Genomic DNA, 23,105 nt, shown 5'->3' on the forward strand with positions numbered 1-23,105 from the left:
AGAGAGTTAGTTATAGTGGAATGGACACGGCCTATAAATACAGACATGGCAAGACACTCACCACCCAAACAACCTTGCTTCCCTTGATGAACCCACAGTTCTGAACAGAACTAAATTGGCCCATCCCCTGAACAAATGACTTCAGCTTCCTCCTGCTAATAAACCAGGGCTTCTGGGGAGATGGACAATAGCACAGCTTTAACATTCAAGGCTGTTCTCCACAGCACACTGTGACCTGGAGTCTAGATCAATCTTACGGCTTAAGGCTTGATGGGTCTGTCCAGCAGGTCAATATTGCTCTCCAAGTAAAGTTTGAGGGAACGTTGATGACTACACACACAGACACACACACACACACACACACACACACACACACACACACACACACACACACACACACACACACACACACACACACACACACACACACACACACACACACGCACAAACACACCACAAGTCCCTATTACAGTTTTTTTAAATCACTTTGGCACTAATTTCAGAACCTTGATGTCATTTTTCAAATGACCGATGGTCAAAATGCTAATTTTTCTAAACTCTAACACTTTTTCCAATTGCTTGGATACGATACACACAAAGCTAAGATAATTTGTTCATTGAACTAAAATCACCTGTTCAAAACAGCACAACTTAACATCAAAGAATTACCATTTCAAAATGCAATTCACACATTACATCTGAGATGACTGTCTATTCACTTCATTTCAATGATCTATCAATTGATACAACTGCTCAAAATGTTAAGCAACTGTTGCATTACTCTTACAGTTTTTGTCAATTGCTAACATGCATTGGTCAAAACTGAAGTCACATTGTCAGAACTCTTCACACGGTCAGCGAAACAGAAGTGTATGTGGACCAAACTGTGAATTATTTTTCATTGCTCTCACACAAAATGCTTTCAATGACCACATTCTCTGAAATCCATTAACTCTTTTCTCATTCATACTCCACCACCTGCAAAACTATATACAGTTGAAGTTGGAAGTTTACATACACCTTAGCCAAATACATTTAAACTCAGTTTTAACAATTCCTGACATTTAATTCCCTGTCTTAGGTCAGTTAGGGTCACCACGTTATTTTAAGAATGTGAAATGTCAGAATAATAGTTGAGAGAATGATTTATTTCAGCTTTTACTTCTTTCATCACATTCCCAGTGGGTCAGAAGTTTACATACACTCAATTAGTATTTGGTAGCATTGCCTTAAAATTGTTTAACTTGGGTCAAACTTTTCAGGTAGCCTTCCACGAGCATCCCACAATAAGTTGGGTGAATTTTGGCACATTCCTCCAGAAAGAGCTGGTGTAACGGAGTCAGGTGTGTAAGCCTCCCTGCTCACATGTGCTTTTTCTGTTCTGCCCACACATTTTATATAGGACTGAGGTCAGGGCTTTGTAATGGCCACTCCAATACCTTGACTTTGTTGTCCTTAAGCCATTTTGCCACAACTTTGGAAGTTTCCTTGGGGTCATTGTCCATTTGGAAGACCCATTTGCGACCAAGCTTTAACTTTCTGACTGATGTCTTGAGATGTTGCTTCAATATATCCACATAATGTTCCTCCCTCATGATGCCATCTATTTTGTGAAGTGCACCAGTCCCTCCTGCAGCAAAGCACCCCCACAACATGATGCTGCCACTCCCCTGCTTCATGGTTGGGAATTGTATTCTTCTGCTTGCAAGCCTCGCCCTTTTTTCTCCAAACATAACGATGGTCATTATGGCCAAACGGTTCTATTTTTGTTTCATCAGACCAGAGGAGATTTCTCCAAAAAATACGATCTTTGTCGCCATGTGCAGTTGCAAACCGTAGTCTGGCTTTTTTTTATGGTGGTTTTGGAGCAGTGGCGTCTTCCTTGCTGAGCGGCCTTTTAGGTTACATCGATATAGGACTCGTTTTACTGTGGATATAGATACTTTTGTACCTGTTTCCTCCAGCATCTTCACAAGGTCCTTTGCTGTTGTTCTGGGATTGATATGCACTTTTCGCACCAAAGTATATTCATCTCTAGGAGACAGAACGAGTCTCCTTCCTGAGCGATATGACGGCTGTGTGTTCCCATGGTGTTTATACTTGTGTACTATTGTTTGTACAGATGAACATGGTACCTTCAGGCATTTGGAAATTGCTCCCAAGGATGAACCAGACATGTGGAGGTCTACATTTTTTTTGCTGAGGTCTTGGCTGTTTTCTTTTGATTTTCCCATTATGTCAAACAAAGAGGCACTGAGTTTGAAGGTAGGCCTTGAAATACATCCACAGGTACACCTCCAATTGACTACAATGGTATCAGTTTGTTAGGTTAGATTACTCGTGGGTTATTACCTCATTGTCGGAACATCTGCTAACTATGTGTATGTGACAAATACATTTGATTTGATTTGTTATTACAGTTTTTCTCAGTCGCTTTGGTGCATTTCTTAGGTCAAAAGTGCAATTCTTGATACTATTTGTACAAATTCCAAATCATCTAGTCACTTGTGCACATCATTAAAGCAATTTCTTATTCTTTTGAGCAAATTGCAATTGATAATGTACAAGTATCAGCTTTTTTCCACATGATCAATTGCTCATGTCATGTTCATCAATATATAGTAGATGGTTCTCTGTTGAATAGTCTTACCCCTCAAAACATCTAGGCATTAGTTCCTTGCATAAGCCATTACATGCAAAATTGTTGAACTATTTGTCATAAACTGTCAAGCATAGTTTTACACATTTCTATTAGACCTTTTGTACAAAAACGTGAATTGATGAATCGTGCAGGTGAAATTGACCCTCACTCATGAAGGAATGTAAAGTGTTAGTTCAACCAACAATCAACCAGTTGTCTAAATTGCTCAAAGGTGCATCTCATGAAGAATCAATTGGCAAGCATATATAGACAGACCACAACACAGAGTTGCAATTTTCCAATAATGGATGGACCAGGAAACGAACAGGGTCAACAGCCAAGAGGAGGAAGAAGAGGAGCAAGGATGCGTGGTAGAAGGCAAAACAGAGGAAGAGGCAGAAGAGGACATAGGCGCATCTGATGAGATAAGGGCCACTATTGTAGACTATTGTCAATCATGGCCTTACAATGGCTGAGGCGGGTCGAAGGGTGCAGCCGAATATTGGGAGATCAACCGTGTCCTCAATAGTTCAAACGTTTCGAAGAGAGAACAGGTATGTCCACCAATGTAAAGTGCACTGTTACTGTATATAAGCAGTATACTGTATACTTCCTACAATGCTTCATATTATAGTAGTCCACTTGTATTTCACAGCATACAGAAATATACTCTATACAGATACATACTGCACCTTACATGCACCCACCTGTATGTTTTACAGTAAAATGTGTGTTCGCATAGTTTTTGTCTATGTGAAAGTGTGCGATGCATCACTGCATTTTTCCCCACATAGGACTGCAAGATTACCTCAAACCGGTGGGAGAGGATGCCTTTTCACACCTCAACAGGAGGAGGCTATTTGCACCATGGTCCGAGCAAACAATGCCATAAGACTCAGGGAAATACAAAGGACCATTATAGAAGACAACGCTGTCTTTGAAAACATCCATACGGTTAGCATCTCAACCATCGACAGGGTGCTGCATAGAAACCAGATGAGTATGAAACAGCTGTACCGTGTACCATTCCAAAGGAATGAGGACAGAGTTAAGGAGCTACGGTACCAGTATGTACAGGTAAAACATATATCTATGTAACTACTTTACAGCAACATTTTATAATGATACATAGTACAGTAAGCATAAACTGCACACATTTCCATTGCTGTGGAAGGAACATGCAATATATGTACATTTTATGTCACTCTTCCTTACCAAAACAAATTCAAATGTGTGTTCTGGGATATAGCGTATAATGGAGTTGGAATCAAGTGAACCCTCTCACAACTTTGTATACGTGGATGAGGCTGGCTTCAACCTGACCAAATGCAGAAGGCGGGGTCAAAATATCATCGGTCACAGAGCTTCTGTGGATTTGCCAGGCCAACGGTGAGGAAATATCACCATGTGTGCTGCTATTTCGGAGCATGGTGTCCTAACCCATATCCCTCTTATAGGGCCATACAACACCCAGCATATACTCAACTTTTTAGAGACTGTCTACAGGGCTCTCATCCCTGATGATGAGAGGGGTCTGTTTAGAGAGGATTTACCAAAGTATGTGGTCATTTGTGATAATGTGAGTTTCCATCGATCAAACATCATAAGGCAATGGTTTGTAACCCACCCGAGGATGCTCATTGAATTCCTCCCACCTTATTCACCATTCCTTAACCCAATTGAGGAGTTCTTTTCAGCATGGAGGTGGAAGGTGTGCGATCGTCAGCCACACACACAGATGACCCTGCTGGCTGCAATAGATGCAGCATGTGAGGACATCACAGTAGACGCCTGCAGAGGATGGATAAGGCATTCCAAAAGATTCTTTCCACGTTGCATTGGAAGGGAAAATATCCTGTGTGATGTGGATGAGAATATGTGGGCCGACAGACAGGAACGTCTGTGTAGAGACAGCACAACAGTGCTGCGGGCAAAGTTGTGCCTTAGGGATGGTTTCCTGTGTTTCTTTCTAATTTAGTTTTTTTTTCCTTTGTGCCCCTTGGGTTGTCCAGTCTCTTTCAATCTATAACCCACATACAGTAATATGTAAATAGTACTGTTGTAATTGATATATGCCATAGAAGTGCATTCTTGTGCATTTTCAATACAGTAACTGTCATCCAAAATGTAGCCTAAGTTTACATCAGGTAATACTGTCAAAGTACACAGTTACATTGACAACATGCCTAACCATTTTGACGACCTTGTTTATGAACAATGACTCAATGACTTATCATTCTGATGACACTGACATTATCATTGGCATGAATATTTACTTTTGAGAGATGTACTAAGGATTTTTAGTGACTGACTAGCTTTAGAAACATATCTATTGTATATTGCAGTTTGTACAAATTGTTCTGAGAAATGCACTTATTATTTTGCACATGTTGGGGATGATGTGAAAAATGCACCAAAGTGACTGAGAAACTGTAGTAGCTTCTAAAGCCATGACATCATTTTCTGGAATTTTCCAAGCTGTTTAAAGGCACAGTGAACTTAATGTATGTAAACTTCTGACCCACTGGAATTGTGATACAGTGAATTATAAGTGAAATAATCTGTCTGTAAACAATTGTTGGAAAAATGACTTGCGTCATGCACAAAGTAGATGTCCTAACCGACTTGCCAAAACTATAGTTTGTTAACAAGAAATTTGAGGAGTGGTTGAAAAACAAGTTTTAATGACTCCAACCTAAGTGTATGTAAACTTCCGACTTCAACTGTATACTCAGCAAAAAAGGAAACGTCTTCTCACTGTCAACTTTGTTTATTTTCAGCAAACTTAACATGTGTAAATATTTGTATGAAGATAACAAGATCCAACAACTAAAACATAAACTGAACAAGTTCTACAGACATGTGACTAACAGAAATTGAATAATGTGTCCCTGAACAAAGGGGGGTTCAAAATCAAAAGTAACAGTCAGTATCTGGGGTGGCCACCAGCTGCATTAAGTACTGCAGTACATCTCCTCCTCATGGACTGCACCAGATTTGCCAGTTATTGCTGTGAGATGTTACCCCACTCTTCCACCAAGGCACCTGCAATTTCCCAGACATTTCTGGGGGGAATGGCCCTAGCCCTCACCCTCCGATCCAACAGGTCCCAGATGTGCTCAATGGGATTGAGATCCGGGCTCTTTGCTGGCCATGGCAGAACACGGACATTCCTGTCTTGCAGGAAATCATGCACAGAATGAACTGTATGGCTGGGGGCATTGTCATGCTGGAGGGTCATGTCAGGATGAGCCTGCAGGAAGGGTACCACATGAGGGAGAAGGATGTCTTCCCTGTAACGCACAGCGTTGAGATTACCTGCAATGACAACAAGCTCAGTCTGATGATGCTGTGACACACCGCCTCAGACCATGATGGACCCTCCACCTCCAAATCAATCCCGCTCCAGTGTACAGGCTTCAGTGTAATGCTCATTCCTTTGACGATAAACACATATCCGACCATCACCCCTGGTGAGACAAAACCGTGACTCGTCAGTGAAGAGCACTTTTTGCCAGTCCTGTCTGGTCCAGCGATGGAGGGTTTGTGCCCATAGGCGACATTGTTGCCGGTGATGTCTGGTGAGGACCTGCTTTACAACAGGCCTACAAGCCCTCAGTCAAGCTTCTCTCAGCCTATTGCGGACAGTCTGAGCACTGATGGAGGGATTGTGCGTTCCTGGTGTAACTCGGGCAGTTCTTGTTGCTATCCTGCATCTGTCCCGCAGGTGTGATGTTCGGATGTACCGATCCTGTGCAGGTGTTGAAAAACGTGGTCTGCCACTGCGAGGATGATCAGCTGTCCGTCACATCTGCAGTCCTCAATGCCTCCTTGCAGCATGACTAAGGCACGTTCACGCTGATGAGCAGGGATCCTGGGCATCTTTCTTTTGGTGTTTTTCAGAGTCAGTAGAAAGGCCTCTTTAACTGTGACCTTAATTGCCTACCGTCTGTAAGCTGTTAGTGTCTGAACAACCGTTCCACAGGTGCATGTACATTAATTGTTTATGGGTCATTGAACAAACAAGGGAAACAGTGTTTAAACCCTTTACAATGAAGATCTGTGAAGTTATTTTGATTTTTACGAGTTATCCTTTGAAAGACTGTCACGCCTTGGTCTTAGTATTTTGTGTTTTAGTTTATTAGTTAGTCAGACCAGGGTGTGACATGGGTTTATTATGTATTGTATTTTCGTATCGGGGTTTGTAGTGTTTGGGATTGTAGTTGATTAGGGGTGTGTGTGTTAAATAGGTTTGGCTGCCTGAGGCGGTTCTCAATCAGTCAGGTGATTCTCGTTGTCTCTGATTGGGAACCGTATTTAGGTAGCCTGGGTTTCGCTTTACATTTCGTGGATGATTGTTCCTGTCTCTGTGTTAGTTTCACCAGTCAGGCTGTAATTGGTTTCACGTTCCGTTTGTTGTTTGTATTTATTTTGTTATTCATGTATAGTTCATTTTGTTTGTTTCACTATTAAACATGAGTAACTTACACGCTGCATTTCGGTCTGACTCTCCTTCGACAAAAGAAGAACGCCATTACAGAATCACCCACCACACTCGGACCGAGCAGCGTGTTAACAGGCAACGACAGCTGGAGAAGCAAAGGGAGGAGGAATTATTCGGAGAATGGACATGGGAAGACGTGCTGGATGGTAAAGGTTGCTACACTTGGGAGGAGATATTGGCCGGAAGAAATCGCCTCCCATGGCAACAGGTGGAGGCACTAAGGAGAGCAGAGGCAGCTGGAGATAGGAGCCGACGATACGAGGGAACACGGTTGGCAAGGAAGCCCGAAAAGCAGCCCCAAAAATTTCTTGGGGGGGTCTATCAGGGAGTATGGCTGCGTCAGGTAGGAGACCTGCGCAATCTCCCTGTGCTTACCGGGGGCTAGAGAGACCGGGCAGGCACCGTGTTATGCAGTGGTGCGCACGGTGTCCCCAGTGCGGGTGCATAGCCCGGTGCGGTATATTTCAGCTCCGCGTATCGGCCGGGGTAGATTGAGCGTTGAGCCTAATGCTATGAAGCCGGCTCTACGCATCCGGTCTCCAGTGTGTCTCATTTACATTTACATTTACATTTAAGTCATTTAGCAGACGCTCTTATCCAGAGCGACTTACAAATTGGTGAATTCACCTTCTGACATCCAGTGGAACAGCCACTTTACAATAGTGCATCTAAATCATTAAGGGGGGGGGGTGGTGAGAAGGATTACTTATCTTATCCTAGGTATTCCTTGAAGAGGTGGGGTTTCAGGTGTCTCCGGAAGGTGGTGATTGACTCCGCTGTCCTGGCGTCGTGAGGGAGTTTGTTCCACCATTGGGGGGCCAGAGCAGCGAACAGTTTTGACTGGGCTGAGCGGGAACTGTACTTCCTCAATGGTAGGGAGGCGAGCAGGCCAGAGGTGGATGAACGCAGTGCCCTTGCTTGGGTGTAGGGCCTGATCAGAGCCTGGAGGTACTGCGGTGCCGTTCCCCTCACAGCTCCGTAGGCAAGCACCATGGTCTTGTAGCAGATGCGAGCTTCAACTGGAAGCCAGTGGAGAGAGCGGAGGAGCGGAGTGACGTGAGAGAACTTGGGAAGGTTGAACACCAGACGGGCTGCGGCGTTCTGGATGAGTTGTAGGGGTTTGATGGCACAGGCAGGGAGCCCAGCCAACAGCGAGTTGCAGTAATCCAGACGGGAGATGACAAGTGCCTGGATTAGGACCTGCGCCGCTTCCTGTGTGAGGCAGGGTCGTACTCTGCGGATGTTGTAGAGCATGAACCTACAGGAACGGGCCACCGCCATGATGTTGGTTGAGAACGACAGGGTGTTGTCCAGGATCACGCCAAGGTTCTTAGCGCTCTGGGAGGAGGACACAATGGAGTTGTCAACCGTGATGGCGAGATCATGGAACGGGCAGTCCTTCCCCGGGAGGAAGAGCAGCTCCGTCTTGCCGAGGTTCAGCTTGAGGTGGTGATCCGTCATCCACACTGATATGTCTGCCAGACATGCAGAGATGCGATTCGCCACCTGGTCATCAGAAGGGGGAAAGGAGAAGATTAATTGTGTGTCGTCTGCATAGCAATGATAGGAGAGACCATGTGAGGTTATGACAGAGCCAAGTGACTTGGTGTATAGCGAGAATAGGAGAGGGCCTAGAACAGAGCCCTGGGGGACACCAGTGGTGAGAGCGCGTGGCGAGGAGACAGATTCTCGCCACGCCACCTGGTAGGAGCGACCTGTCAGGTAGGACGCAATCCAAGCGTGGGCCGCGCCGGAGATGCCCAACTCGGAGAGGGTGGAGAGGAGGATCTGATGGTTCACAGTATCGAAGGCAGCCGATAGGTCTAGAAGGATGAGAGCAGAGGAGAGAGAGTTAGCTTTAGCAGTGCGGAGCGCCTCCGTGATACAGAGAAGAGCAGTCTCAGTTGAATGACTAGTCTTGAAACCTGACTGATTTGGATCAAGAAGGTCATTCTGAGAGAGATAGCGGGAGAGCTGGCCAAGGACGGCACGTTCAAGAGTTTTGGAGAGAAAAGAAAGAAGGGATACTGGTCTGTAGTTGTTGACATCGGAGGGATCGAGTGTAGGTTTTTTCAGAAGGGGTGCAACTCTCGCTCTCTTGAAGACGGAAGGGAAGCAGCCAGCGGTCAGGGATGAGTTGATGAGCGAGGTGAGGTAAGGGAGAAGGTCTCCGGAAATGGTCTGGAGAAGAGAGGAGGGGATAGGGTCAAGCAGGCAGGTTGTTGGGCGGCCGGCCGTCACAAGAAGCGAGATTTCATCTGGAGAGAGAGGGGAGAAAGAGGTCAGAGCACAGGGTAGGGCAGTGTGAGCAGAACCAGCGGTGTCGTTTGACTTAGCAAACGAGGATCGGATGTCGTCGACCTTCTTTTCAAAATGGTTGACGAAGTCATCTGCAGAGAGGGAGGAGGGGGGGGGGGGGGAGGATTCAGGAGGGAGGAGAAGGTGGCAAAGAGCTTCCTAGGGTTAGAGGCAGATGCTTGGAATTTAGAGTGGTAGAAAGTGGCTTTAGCAGCAGAGACAGAGGAGGAAAATGTAGAGAGGAGGGAGTGAAAGGATGCCATGTCCGCAGGGAGGCGAGGTTTTCCTCCATTTCCGCTCGGCTGCCCGGAGCTCTGTTCTGTGAGCTCGCAATGAGTCATCGAGCCACGGAGCGGGAGGGGAGGACCGAGCCGGCCTGGAGGATAGGGGACATAGAGAGTCAAAGGATGCAGAAAGGGAAGAGAGGAGGGTTGAGGAGGCAGAATCAGGAGAAAGGTTGGAGAAGGTATGAGCAGAGGGAAGAGATGATAGGATGGAAGAGGAGAGAGTAGCGGGGGAGAGAGAGCGAAGGTTGGGACGGCGCGATACCATCCGAGTAGGGGCAGTGTGGGAAGTGTTGGATGAGAGCAAGAGGGAAAAGGATACGAGGTAGTGGTCGGAGACTTGGAGGGAGTTGCAATGAGGTTAGTGGAAGAACAGCATCTAGTAAAGATGAGGTCGAGCGTATTGCCTGCCTTGTGAGTAGGGGGGAAGGTGAGAGGGTGAGGTCAAAAGAGGAGAGGAGTGGAAAGAAGGAGGCAGAGAGGAATGAGTCAAAGGTAGACGTGGGGAGGTTAAAGTCGCCCAGGACTGTGAGAGGTGAGCCGTCCTCAGGAAAGGAGCTTATCAAGGCATCAAGCTCATTGATGAACTCTCCGAGGGAACCTGGAGGGCGATAAATGATAAGGATGTTAAGCTTGAAAGGGCTGGTAACTGTGACAGCATGGAATTCAAAGGAGGCGATAGATAGATGGGTAAGGGGAGAGAGAGAGAATGACCACTTGGGAGAGATGAGGATCCCGGTGCCACCACCCCGCTGACCAGAAGCTCTCGGGGTGTGCGAGAACACGTGGGCGGACGAAGAGAGAGCAGTAGGAGTAGCAGTGTTATCTGTGGTGATCCATGTTTCCGTCAGTGCCAGGAAGTCGAGGGACTGGAGGGAGGCATAGGCTGAGATGAACTCTGCCTTGTTGGCCGCAGATCGGCAGTTCCAGAGGCTACCGGAGACCAGGAACTCCACGTGGGTCGTGCGCGCTGGGACCACCAGATTAGGGTGGCCGCGGCCACGCGGTGTGGAGCGTTTGTATGGTCTGTGCAGAGAGGAGAGAACAGGGATAGATAGACACATAGTTGACAGGGTACAGAAGAGGCTACGCTAATGCAAAGGAGATTGGAATGACAAGTGGACTACACGTCTCGAATGTTCAGAAAGTTAAGCTTACGTAGCAAGAATCTTATTGACTAAAATGATTGAAATGATACAGTACTACTGGAGTAGGCTAGCTGGTAGTGGCTGCGATGTTGACACTACACTAATCAAGTCGTTCCGTCGAGTGTAATAGTTTCTACAGTGCTGCTATTCGGGGGCTAGCTGGCTAGCTAGCAGGTTGATTGCGTTACGTTACCTTAAAAGAACGACAATAGCTGGCTAGCTAACCTAGAAAATCGCTCTAGGCTACACAATTGTCTTAGATACAAATATAGATACAAAGACGGCTATGTAGCTAGCTAGCTACGATCAAACAAAACAAACCTTGGGCCGGGTTACATGGCACCAGCCTTGCGCTCGGTGTCTCCGGTTCGCCTACATAGCCCAGTGCGGGCTATTTCTCCTCACAGCACTGGCAGGGCAACCGAGAGTATTCAACCAGGTAAGGTTGGGCAGGCTTGGTGCTCAAGAGCTCCAGTGCGCCTGCACGGTCCGGTCTATCCAGTACCACCTCCACACCCCAGCCCTCCAGTAGCAGCTCCCCGCACTAGGCTTCCTGTGCGTGTCCTCGGCCCAATACCACCAGTGCCAGCATCAGGCCTTCAGTGCGCCTCGCCTGTTCAGCGCAGCCAGCGCTTTCTCCCTCTCCTGCGCTGTCGGAGTCTCCCGCCTGTTCAGCGGTTCTAGAGCCTTCCTCCTCTACAGCGCTGCCGGAGCCTACTGCCTGTATAGAGCAGCCTGAGCTGCCAGTCTACATGGAGCAGCCAGTATTGCCAGTCTGCATGGAGTTGCCAGTCTGCATGGAGTTGCCAGTCTGCATGGAGCTGCCAGTCTGCAAGGAGCCGCCAGAGCTGTCAATCAGCATGGAGCAGCCAGAGCCGTTAGTCAGCCAGATACTTCCAGATCTGCCAGTCAACCAGACTCTTCCAGATCTGCCAGTCAGCCAGACTCTTCCAGATCTGCCAGTCAGCCAGAATCTTCCAGTCAGCCAGACTCTTCCAGATCTGCCAGTCAACCAGACTCCTCCAGATCTGCCAGTCAGCCAGACTCTTCCAGATCTGCCAGTCAACCAGACTCTTCCAGATCTGCCAGTCAACCAGACTCTTCCAGATCTGCCAGTCAGCCAGACTCTTCCAGATCTGCCAGTCAACCAGACTCTTCCAGATCTGCCAGTCAACCAGACTCTTCCAGATCCGCCAGTCAGCCAGGATCTGCCAGATCTGCTAGTCAGCCAGGATCCGCCAGTCGGCCAGGATCCGCCAGTCGGCCAGGATCCGCCAGTCAGCCAGGATCCGCCAGTCAGCCAGGATCCGCCAGTCAGCCAGGATCTGCCGGATTCAACTGCCTGGCTGGGCTTCTTCTCAGTACTGGGCTTCTTCTCAGTACTGGGCTTCTTCTCAGTACTGGGCTGCCCCTCAGTCCCGAGCTGCCCCTCAGTCCCGAGCTGCCCCTCAGTCCCGAGCTGCTCCTCAGTCCCGAGCTGCCCCTCAGTCCCGAGCTGCCCCTCAGTCCCGAGCTGCCCCTCAGTCACGAGCTGCTCCTCTGTTATGTAGGGTTCTGGGTGAGGACTATTCGGCCATGGTCGGCGGTGAGGGTGGATTATCCCAGGACGCGAAGGGGAGGAATAATGACATTTATGAAGTGGGGTCCACGTCCGGAGCCGGAACCGCCACCATGGACAGACGCCCACCCGGACCCTCCCTATGGTTTTGAGGTGCGTTCGGGAGTCCGCACCTTAGGGGGGGGTTCTGTCACGCCTTGGTCTTAGTATTTTGTGTTTTAGTTTATTAGTTAGTCAGACCAGGGTGTGACATGGGTTTATTATGTATTGTATTTTCGTATCGGGGTTTGTAGTGTTTGGGATTGTAGTTGATTAGGGGTGTGTGTGTTAAATAGGTTTGGCTGCCTGAGGCGGTTCTCAATCAGAGTCAGGTGATTCTCGTTGTCTCTGATTGGGAACCGTATTTAGGTAGCCTGGGTTTCGCTTTACATTTCGTGGATGATTGTTCCTGTCTCTGTGTTAGTTTCACCAGTCAGGCTGTAATTGGTTTCACGTTCCGTTTGTTGTTTGTATTTATTTTGTTATTCATGTATAGTTTGTTTTGTTTGTTTCACTATTAAACATGAGTAACTTACACGCTGCATTTCGGTCCGACTCTCCTTCGACAAAAGAAGAACGCCGTTACAAAGACAGGGTCCTGAAAAAGGGACGTTTGTTTTTTTGCTGAGTTTATTTGCAGCACATGTTTTAAAATGCTGACACACTGTTTCCAAACTGTTAAAAACACATTCAAAACAGAACAAAGACAAATGTTGTGCATTTCTCCAGTAACTACATTGAAACATATAGAAAATATCAGCAGAATATTTAATCATTCCAAAAACAACTGATTGCAATTTCAACTGAAAGCCTACCCAGTGCCCTGTTTTTAGTCTCGTTACCAAACTGAAAAAAGAGGACGGCTTCGGGAATGATTTCGTTTGTAAACATGGATCAAGGAAGACAGGTTGGTGGGGAAAGAAGTATGTCAGGGAGAGGAAGACAGGTTGGTGGGGAAAGAAGAGTGTCAGGGAGAGGGAGACAGGTTGGTGGGGATAGAAGAGTGTCACGGAGAGGGAGACAGGTTGGTGGGGAAAGAAGAGTGGCAGGGAGAGGGAGACAGGTTGGTGGGGATAGAAGAGTGGCAGGGAGAGGAAGACAGGTTGGTGGGGAGAGAAGAGTGTCAGGGAGAGGAAGACAGGTTGGTGGGGAGAGAAGAGTGTCAGGGAGAGGAAGACAGGTTGGTGGGGAAAGAAGAGTGTCAGGGAGAGGGAGACAGGTTGGTGGGGAAAGAAGAGTGGCAGGGAGAGGAAGACAGGTTGGTGGGGAAGGAAGAGTGTCAGGGAGAGGGAGACAGGTTGGTGGGGAAATAAGAGTGGCAGGGAGAGGGAGACAGGTTGGTGGGGATAGAAGAGTAGCAGGGAGAGGAAGACAGGTTGGTGAGGAAAGAAGAGTGGCAGGGAGAGGAAGACAGGTTGGTGGGGAAAGAAGAGTAGCAGGGAGAGGAAGACAGGTTGGTGGGGAAAGAAGAGTAGCAGGGAGAGGAAGACAGGTTGGTGGGGAAAGAAGAGTGGCAGGGAGAGGGAGACAGGTTTGTGGGGATATAAGAGTGGCAGGGAGAGGGAGACAGGTTGGTGGGGATAGAAGAGTGGCAGGGAGGGGAGACAGGTTGGTGGGGATAGAAGAGTGGCAGGGAGAGGGAGACAGGTTGGTGGGGAAAGAAGAGTGGCAGGGAGATGAAGACAGGTTTGTGGGGATATAAGAGTGGCAGGGAGAGGGAGACAGGTTGGTGGGGATAGAAGAGTGGCAGGGAGGGGAGACAGGTTGGTGGGGATAGAAGAGTGGCAGGGAGAGGGAGACAGGTTGGTGGGGAAAGAAGAGTGGCAGGGAGAGGGAGACAGGTTGGTGGGGAAAGAAGAGTGTCAGGGAGAGCGAGACAGGTTGGTGGGGATAGAAGAGTGGCAGGGAGGGGAGACAGGTTGGTGGGGATAGAAGAGTGGCAGGGAGAGGGAGACAGGTTGGTGGGGAAAGAAGAGTGGCAGGGAGAGGGAGACAGGTTGGTGGGGAAAGAAGAGTGTCAGGGAGAGCGAGACAGGTTGGTGGGGATAGAAGAGTGGCAGGGAGAGGGAGACAGGTTGGTGGGGAAAGAAGAGTGGCAGGGAGAGGGAGACAGGTTGGTGGGGAAAGAAGAGTGTCAGGGAGAGGGAGACAAGTTGGTGGGGAAAGAAGAGTGGCAGGGAGAGGAAGACAGGTTGGTGGGGAAAGAAGAGTAGCAGGGAGAGGAAGACAGGTTGGTGGGGAAAGAAGAGTGGCAGGGAGAGGGAGACAGGTTGGTGGGGAAAGAAGAGTGGCAGGGAGAGGAAGACAGGTTGGTGGGGAAAGAAGAGTGGCAGGGAGAGGAAGACAGGTTGGTGGGGAAAGAAGAGTAGCAGGGAGAGGGAGACAGGTTGGTGGGGAAAGAAGAGTAGCAGGGAGAGGAAGACAGGTTGGTGGGGATAGAAGAGTAGCAGGGAGAGGAAGACAGGTTGGTGAGGAAAGAAGAGTGGCAGGGAGAGGAAGACAGGTTGGTGGGGAAAGAAGAGTAGCAGGGAGAGGAAGACAGGTTGGTGGGGAAAGAAGAGTAGCAGGGAGAGGAAGACAGGTTGGTGGGGAAAGAAGAGTGGCAGGGAGAGGGAGACAGGTTGGTGGGGAAAGAAGAGTGGCAGGGAGATGAAGACAGGTTTGTGGGGATATAAGAGTGGCAGGGAGAGGGAGACAGGTTGGTGGGGATAGAAGAGTGGCAGGGAGGGGAGACAGGTTGGTGGGGATAGAAGAGTGGCAGGGAGAGGGAGACAGGTTGGTGGGGAAAGAAGAGTGGCAGGGAGAGGGAGACAGGTTGGTGGGGAAAGAAGAGTGTCAGGGAGAGCGAGACAGGTTGGTGGGGATAGAAGAGTGGCAGGGAGAGGGAGACAGGTTGGTGGGGAAAGAAGAGTGGCAGGGAGAGGGAGACAGGTTGGTGGGGAAAGAAGAGTGTCAGGGAGAGGGAGACAAGTTGGTGGGGAAAGAAGAGTGGCAGGGAGAGGAAGACAGGTTGGTGGGGAAAGAAGAGTAGCAGGGAGAGGAAGACAGGTTGGTGGGGAAAGAAGAGTGGCAGGGAGAGGGAGACAGGTTGGTGGGGAAAGAAGAGTGGCAGGGAGAGGAAGACAGGTTGGTGGGGATAGAAGAGTGGCAGGAAGAGGGAGACAGGTTGGTGGGGAAAGAAGAGTGGCAGGGAGAGGAAGACAGGTTGGTGGGGAAAGAAGAGTAGCAGGGAGAGGGAGACAGGTTGGTGGGGAAAGAAGAGTAGCAGGGAGAGGAAGACAGGTTGGTGGGGAAAGAAGAGTGGCAGGGAGAGGAAGACAGGTTGGTGGGGAAAGAAGAGTAGCAGGGAGAGGAAGACAGGTTGGTGGGGAAAGAAGAGTGGCAGGGAGAGGGAGACAGGTTGGTGGGGAAAGAAGAGTGGCAGGGAGAGGAAGACAGGTTTGTGGGGATAGAAGAGTGTCACGGAGAGGGAGACAGGTTGGTGGGGATAGAAGAGTGGCAGGGAGAGGGAGACAGGTTGGTGGGGAAAGAAGAGTGTCAGGGAGAGGGAGACAAGTTGGTGGGGAAAGAAGAGTGGCAGGGAGAGGAAGACAGGTTGGTGGGGATAGAAGAGTGTCACGGAGAGGGAGACAGGTTGGTGGGGAAAGAAGAGTGGCAGGGAGAGGGAGACAGGTTGGTGGGGATAGAAGAGTGGCAGGGAGAGGGAGACAGGTTGGTGGGGAAAGAAGAGTGTCAGGGAGAGGGAGACAAGTTGGTGGGGAAAGAAGAGTGGCAGGGAGAGGAAGACAGGTTGGTGGGGAAAGAAGAGTAGCAGGGAGAGGAAGACAGGTTGGTGGGGAAAGAAGAGTGGCAGGGAGAGGGAGACAGGTCACGTGTGCTCCCTCGCTGGCCTCTCGGTCACCAGGCTGCTCATTAGGGCGCACAGCTGTCACCAGCGGCACGTGCATAATGACACTCACCTGGAATTCATCACCCCCTTGATTACCTGTCCTTTATATGTCCCTCCCTTTGGTTTCTTCCCCTGTCATCATTGTTGCTGTTTCATGTCGGTGCGCTGTTTGTTTCTTGGTTTGTTCATGTATTGATTAAATGTATTCATTCCCTGAACCTGCTTCTCAACTCAGCATACATCATTACAGATGCGCAGGAAATTGCCATTGTTGACATGGTAATTGGCAACAATGCAATAAAACTGCGGGAAATTCAGGACAGAGTGATGGCAGACAATATCATTTTTGGGAATGTGAATAAGGTCAGCACAATGACAATTGCCAGAGTCCTAGAGAAACATAAAATAAGGACGAAGCAGTTGTTCCCTTTTGAGAGAAACGGTGAATGTGTGAAAGAACACCGGTATCAATATGTCCAGGTAAGATGTCTGTCCAAAACCAAATAGGGTACATACACAGCTATGTATAACGTGAAGTGCTGTGGATTTACTCTATTTTAGAGAGTAATGGAGATGGAAGCCAGGCAAACTGTACATGCATTCACCTTTGTGGATGAAGCTGGATCTAATCTGGTAAAAACACACTGCAGGGCAAGAAATGTGATTGGACAGAGAGCAACCGTGGATGTCCCAGGACAGAGGAGCTAACATCACAACGTGTCCAGCACTGTCCAATGATGGTTTGCTGTTACACAAACCACTCATTGGCCCCTACAACACAGAAGCTCTTTTCTGGATGACCTGCATAATGGACTTGTGCCAGCAGAGGAGAGAGGGGCAATAAACTCCCCTACCTTTGTTGTTGTGTGGGATAGTGTGGCCTTCCACCACTCTGCTGCAGTCAGACTGGTTTGCTGCACATCCCAGGATGTCAGTACTATTCCTGCCTCCATACTCCCTCTTCCTAAACCCCATAGAGGACTTTTCCTCTGTGTGGAGGTGGAAGGTTTATGACCAACATCCACATGACCAGATGTCCTTACTGGACATGAATGCGGGATGTGGAGACACTTCTCCTGAAGACTGCCAGGGTGTGGAGACACTTCTCCTGAAGACTGCCAGGGTTGGACTAGACATTCCAGAAGATATCCACAAGATGCATCACCATGAGAACTTGCAGGAGAACTAGAACCCTCACGGTATAAGTGATTTATACTCTACATGTGTTTTGTTGTAATTATTATTTTTTTAGTTTTTTTGTTTCAACTTTTAATTTTTCACATGTAAATTTCTATATGCAAAGATATAGATAAAAAATAAAGGCTATTGAAGCAAATGTCTGCATATGACTCATTCTTGTTACATATACTTTAGTACAGTAAATCAAAGGTGTCATTCTTAGTCTTATGAAATAATGATTTATGTGAAAAATCATTCAAATTTCAAAGAGTAGTTCATTTATGTCATGCTCCTTGTTAATGTTTTTAAGGTCAGTGTGTTATGGGTGCCAATGAATGCTTTCTGAATGAAAATTGTGGCCAGTGTTATGGTCAAACAAGCTTATTTTGAGACATGTATGAAATGTTTTGGTGGTTTGAGTGAGTTTTGGAGGTGAGATTAATTGTTTGGTGCAGACTGTGAAGAGTTTTGAAAAAGTGGCTTCAGTATTGACCGATGCTTGTTAGTGATTGAAATAAAAAACAATGCATAGTTTTATGGAAACTGACAAACAATATTCCATGTTTAGATCATGAAAGTTTCAGGATAACGAGATCCATTGACACCAATTACCGGGGAACATGAACCAATTGGACTACATTATCTATGGATGTAATATTTCATCATTCTTTATCAGACACTCTATTGTCCCATGTTTTAAGATTTGACATTACTGTACACTCACCGGCCACTTTATTAGGTACACCTATCGAGTACTGGGTAGGACCCCCTTTTGCCTCCACAACAGCCTGAATTATTCACGGTGTTGTACGTTAAGAGATGCCCTTCTGCACACCACTGTTTTAAACGGCTGTTATTTGAGCATTTATCATTTATGGCCTTTCTGTTAGCTTGAATGAGTCTTGACATTTTCCTCTGACCTCTCTCATTAACAAGGGTTTTTTGCCCACAGAAGTGCCACTCACTGAATGTGTTTTGTTTATCGCACCATTCTCTGTAAACTCTAGAGACTGTAGTGCGTAAAAATCCCAGGAGGGCAGCTGTTTCTGAGATGCTGGAACCACGTGTGGCATCAACAATCATACCACGGTCAAAGTTGCTTAGATTACGCATGTTCCCTGTTCTAATGTTTGGTTGAACAACTAAAGCTCTCTACTCTACATATGGAGTTGCAGGCAGACACATGATTCGCTGTTCGAAGAAGCAGGCTATTTGCGTTAACATGCAGGTGTACCTAATAAAGTGGCCGGTGAATATGTATGCTGGCCCTTGTAATTGCTTTTCCAATACTGCCAACTCGTTCGTGATGGTATCCAGCTACAACAATATAGCGATAACATGGAGCCGGCAGATGATCCAGGTCACCTGCCGGCTCCATTGGGGTCAAAGAAATGGCAGGGGACAAGCACCCCTTCTGAGAGGTGGTCGTGGGCCTCGTTTGAGAGGTGTGGGGGAACGTGGTAGAGGACAAGGCCACGGACCAAGACAGCGGCAGCAACAGCAAAGAGTGTCCAATGAAATCCGAGCAATAGATGTAGACCATGTCGTAAATCATGGCATGACAATGACTGAGGCAGCTACAATGATTCAACCAAACCCCAGAAGATCAACTGTGGCCTCAATCATCAGAACTTTCCGCAATGAGAACCGGTAAGTCTTCAGCATGCACTAAACATTAGGCTACTCTCAATTGTCAAATGACTGTATACTGCATGCCAATGTGTACCACAGAGTAGGTGATGTGACTAAATGTATTCTTACTGTAATTTTCCCTGCAGAGTGGAGACTAGGCCAAATAGGGGAGGCAGAGGCAAAATTCTGACTGACCAACAAGTGGGCTGTGGTCAATTTGGTTCGTCCAGAAGTTGTATTCGCCTTACAGAAATTCAGCAGCACATCTTAGACAATGACGACATGTTCAACAATGTGGAAGCCATAAGTTTGCCGACTATTGTACGCATGCTGAAAAGGCACCAGGTGTCTCTCAAACAGCTATCCCATGTGCCTTTTGAAAGAAATGCAGACAGAGTCAAGCAACTGAGGACTGATTATGTTCAGTTTCAAGATACCTGTTGTGAAAAATTACCCAAAAATTCTACATCATTGTAATCAGTAATTCTCTATCCAAAATGTATTTTTAGAGGGTGATGGAGCTGGATGCTGATGAAAAGCATCCCAAATTCCCCTTTTTGGATGAGTCAGGCTTCAACCTGGCCAAGACAAGGAGGAGAGGTCGGAATTTCATTGGCCAGCGGGCAACCATCCAAGTGCCGGGACAATGTGGGGCCAACATCACCATGTGTGCTTCAAATATCAGAAGATGGTGTGGTGGGACACAGACCTCGTATTGGATCATATAATGCAGCTCTCGTTGTAACCTTCCTCTGAGCTAAATCAGGTCTGTAGAGCTGATGGCGTGACCTATGTCATTGTGTGGGATAATGTCAGGTTCCACCATGCTCAAATGTTGCAAGCGTAGTTTCAGGCCCATCCACAATTTACCACCCTGTACTTACTCCATACTCTCCTTTGATTTACCTTTATTTAACCAGGCAAGTCAGTTAAGAACTAATTATTATTTTCAATGACGGCCTAGGAACAGTGGGTTAACTGCATGTTCAGGGACAGAACGACAGATTTGTACCTTGTAAGCTCGGGGATTTGAAATGGCAACCTTCCGGTTACTAGTCCAACGCTCTAACCACTAGGCTACCCATCCTTAACCCGATTGAGGAATTGTTCTCCACATGGAGGTGAAAGGTATACACAAACAAGCCACCCTTCTCCAGGCCATGGATGACGCATGCAATTACATCACGGCAGACCAGTGTCAGGCCTGGATTCGCCCGAAGATTCTTCCCAAGATGTTTTGCTAATGAAAAATCCATTGTGATGTGGATGAGAACCTGTGGCCAAATCCACAAGACAGAGTTGATGGAAGTATAGAAGTACAGTAATCAATCCTTTGTTTTGCTTTTTACAGTAAGCCAGGTGAGGAACACTGCAGTAATGTTTTACAGTAAGCCAGGTGAGGAACACTGCAGTGATGTTTTACAGTAAGCCAGGTGAGGAACACTGCAGTGGTGTTTTACAGTAAGCCAGGTGAGGAACACTGCAGTGATGTTTTACAGTAAGCCAGGTGAGGAACACTGCAGTGATGTTTTACAGTAAGCCAGGTGAGGAACACTGCAGTGATGTTTTACAGTAAGCCAGGTGAGGAACACTGCAGATGACGTTTTACAGTAAGCCAGGTGAGGAATACTGCAGATGACGTTTTACAGTAAGCCAGGTGAGGAACACTGCAGATGACGTTTTACAGTAAGCCAGGTGAGGAACACTGCAGTTGACGTTTTACAGTAAGCCAGGTGAGGAACACTGCAGATGACGTTTTACAGTAAGCCAGGTGAGGAACACTGCAGATGACGTTTTACTGTAGTTTTTTTCTTTTTTGCTTTGATTCAAAGAAACCTGTGGTGGTTTTACTGTATGTCATCAATACATTTCAGATTTTGTTCAATGATTCCACTGTGTCTGTAGTATTCTCTCTTCACTAGTCCTTTTACAGTGATGTATTTACGTGTAGTACCATAATGAAACATGTATCACATATTTTGTACTACAATATTTAACGATTGAACGAACAACTACACAGTGAAACTATCGGTATCTTGTGTGTGGGTGATCTAAATGAATGTTCCTATGGTATTTCATGATAAATTAGTTATTTGAACCAATGATTCTGGAAGTGCAAGGTGTCTTTAAAGATATGAATGCACAATGCAATGTTTTGAACATTGGACAGCCTGTGTTACAAGTGATGACCATTGTGAGTTTTGTGTCTAGATAAATGACCACAAGGTTCTGAAATCAGTGCCAAAGTGATTGTAAAAAAAACTGCAACAGTCCAGTCAAGCCATTCCTTCTGCCTCCAACATCCCACACCCTGCTGTTTGTCCCCAGGTTAGAGGCAAAGACTTCTGCCTCCAACATCCCACACCCTGCTGTTTGTCCCCAGGTTAGCGGCAAAGACTTCTGCCTGCAACATCCCACACCCTGCTGTTTGTCCCCAGGTTAGCAGCAAAGACTTCTGCCTCCAACATCCCACACCCTGCTGTTTGTCCCCAGGTTAGCAGCAAAGACTTCTGCCTCCAACATCCCACACCCTGCTGTTTGTCCCCAGATTAGCAGCAAAGACTTCTGCCTCCAACATCCCACACCCTGCTGTTTGTCCCCAGATTAGCAGCAAAGACTTCTGCCTCCAACATCCCACACCCTGCTGTTTGTCCCCAGGTTAGAGGGAAAGACTTCTGCCTCCAACATCCCACACCCTGCTGTTTGTCCCCAGGTTAGCAGCAAAGACTTCTGCCTCCAACATCCCACACCCTGCTGTTTGTCCCCAGGTTAGCAGCAAAGACTTCTGCCTCCAACATCCCACACCCTGCTGTTTGTCCCCAGATTAGCAGCAAAGACTTCTGCCTCCAACATCCCACACCCTGCTGTTTGTCCCCAGGTTAGAGGGAAAGACTTCTGCCTCCAACATCCCACACCCTGCTGTTTGTCCCCAGGTTAGCAGCAAAGACTTCTGCCTCCAACATCCCACACCCTGCTGTTTGTCCCCAGATTAGCAGCAAAGACTTCTGCCTCCAACATCCCACACCCTGCTGTTTGTCCCCAGATTAGCAGCAAAGACTTCTGCCTCCAACATCCCACACCCTGCTGTTTGTCCCCAGGTTAGAGGGAAAGACTTCTGCCTCCAACATTCCACACCCTGCTGTTTGTCCCCAGGTTAGCAGCAAAGACTTCTGCCTCCAACATCCCACACCCTGCTGTTTGTCCCCAGGTTAGCAGCAAAGACTTCTGCCTCCAACATCCCACACCCTGCTGTTTGTCCCCAGATTAGCAGCAAAGACTTCTGCCTCCAACATCCCACACCCTGCTGTTTGTCCCCAGGTTAGAGGGAAAGACTTCTGCCTCCAACATCCCACACCCTGCTGTTTGTCCCCAGGTTAGAGGGAAAGACTTCTGCCTCCAACATCCCACACCCTGCTGTTTGTCCCCAGGTTAGCAGCAAAGACTTCTGCCTCCAACATCCCACACCCTGCTGTTTGTCCCCAGGTTAGCAGCAAAGACTTCTGCCTCCAACATCCCACACCCTGCTGTTTGTCCCCAGATTAGCAGCAAAGACTTCTGCCTCCAACATCCCACACCCTGCTGTTTGTCCCCAGGTTAGAGGGAAAGACTTCTGCCTCCAACATCCCACACCCTGCTGTTTGTCCCCAGGTTAGCAGCAAAGACTTCTGCCTCCAACATCCCACACCCTGCTGTTTGTCCCCAGGTTAGCAGCAAAGACGTCTGCCTCCAACATCCCACACCCTGCTGTTTGTCCCCAGGTTAGCAGCAAAGACTTCTGCCTCCAACATCCCACACCCTGCTGTTTGTCCCCAGATTAGCAGCAAAGACTTCTGCCTCCAACATCCCACACCCTGCTGTTTGTCCCCAGATTAGCAGCAAAGACTTCTGCCTCCAACATCCCACACCCTGCTGTTTGTCCCCAGATTAGCAGCA

The 23,105-nt window shown here is 47.7% G+C and overlaps 1 protein-coding gene across 1 annotated transcript in view; it reads right to left on the reverse strand.

Moving 5' to 3' along the window:
* The window catches only part of LOC135517254 (carboxypeptidase A6-like), a 59,275-nt gene that overhangs the window by 14,526 nt on the left and 21,644 nt on the right, over positions 1–23,105 (reverse strand). The gene's annotated exons all lie outside the window — the stretch shown is intronic.

The sequence above is a fragment of the Oncorhynchus masou genome, chromosome 28 (assembly GCF_036934945.1).
Source record: "Oncorhynchus masou masou isolate Uvic2021 chromosome 28, UVic_Omas_1.1, whole genome shotgun sequence".
Taxonomy (NCBI): Eukaryota; Metazoa; Chordata; class Actinopteri; order Salmoniformes; family Salmonidae; genus Oncorhynchus; species Oncorhynchus masou.